Source organism: Crocuta crocuta, unplaced genomic scaffold, assembly GCF_008692635.1.
Source record: "Crocuta crocuta isolate KB4526 unplaced genomic scaffold, BGI_CrCroc_1.0 scaffold1436, whole genome shotgun sequence".
Lineage (NCBI taxonomy): Eukaryota > Metazoa > Chordata > Mammalia > Carnivora > Hyaenidae > Crocuta > Crocuta crocuta.
In genome coordinates, this window is record NW_027529620.1 from 26,622 (window position 1) to 28,249 (window position 1,628).

General features: G+C 33.1%; 1 pseudogene; it reads left to right on the forward strand.

Annotated features, from left to right (window-relative positions):
* Nucleotides 1-926: 926 nt before the first annotated feature.
* LOC144229848 (large ribosomal subunit protein eL31 pseudogene) lies at nucleotides 927-1,283 on the forward strand (annotated as a pseudogene).
* Nucleotides 1,284-1,628: the final 345 nt, after the last annotated feature.

Sequence of the window (1,628 nt, forward strand, 5' to 3'; positions counted from 1 at the left end):
GATAGTCTCTTCAAAAAAAAAAAAAAAAATGACATCACAAAAAGTGGACATTCATATATAAAAGAATGAAACTGGATATGATCTTACTTCATGCATAAAAATTAACTCAAAATGGATTAAAGATTTAAACATAAGACCCCAAACTGTAAAACTCTTAGAAGAAAACCTAGGTAAACTTCATGACTTAGTCTTGGCAATGATTTCATGGATTGGACAAAATAAATAAATAAAAGCACAAGCAAAACCAAAAATAAACATAAACAAATAGGACTACATCAAATTAACATCTTCTGCACAGCAAAGAAAACAACCATCAGAGTAAAAAGACAACTTATGGAATGGGAACAAACATTAGCAAAATACAAATTTGATAAGGGGCTAATTATCAAAATATGTAAGAACTCCTACAACTCAGCAGCAAAAACAAACAAACCTAATAATTCAACTAAAATGTGGTCTAAGGATTTGAATAGATATTTCTCCAAAGAAGACATAGAAAGGCCAATAGGTATATGAAAAATACTCAATGTTACTAACCATCAGGGAAATGCAAATCAGAACTACAATGATACATCACCACACATGTTAGGATGGCTATCATAAAGAATACAAAAGAGAATAAGCATTAGCAAGGAGACAGAGAAATTAAAACCCTTATACACTGTTGGTGCAAATGCAAAAATGATACAAATGCTAAGGAAAAGAGTATGGAAGTTCCTCATATAATTAAAAATAGAATTTCCTTGTGGGCCAGTAATCCACTTCTGGGTATTTATCCAAAAAAATTGAAATCAGAATCTCTAAGATATTTTAGCACTTTCATGTTCATTGCGGCACTATTCAAAACAGCCAATATGTGAAAATGTGTATGGATAGGTGAATGAATAAATAAAGTGTGGTATGCTTTCCAACCAGGGTCCAACAGGATGACTCCTGCAAAGAAGGGTAGCAGAAGAAGAAAGACATTGTGCCATCATCGAGGTAGTGACCAGAGAACATACCATCAGCATTCACAAGAGGATCCACGGAGTGGAGTTTAAGAAGCACTGCCTCTAGGTTACTGAAAAATATCCAGAAATTTGCTATGAAGGAGATGGAAATTCCAGACGTGCACATTGACACCAGGCTCAACAAAGCACAAAGGAATAAGGAATATTCCACACCATATCCATGTGTAGTTGTCCAGAAAATGTAACAAGGATGAAGATTCACCAAACAAGCTGTATACACCTGTCACCACTTTCAAAAATCTACAGTTAATGTGGATAAGAACTAATCACTGATTGTCAGATAAAGAAATAAACCTCAAATAAAGAAAATAATTGTGGTATATACATACATTGTAACATTAAGCCTCAAAAAAAAAAAGAAGTCAGTTCTGCAAAATATAGCAACATGAATGAACCTTAAGGATAATATGGTAATTAAAATAAGCCAGTCACAGAAAGACAAATACTACATGATCCTACTTATATGAGATATCTAAAATAGTGAAAACCTATATAAATAGTGAAAATCTATAGTGAAATCTGTAGTGAAAATCCATATAAATAGTGAAAATCTATATAAAAGTGTTGAATAGTGGTTGCCAGGGGCTGGATGAGGGGGAAATGGACATGACATTTCAG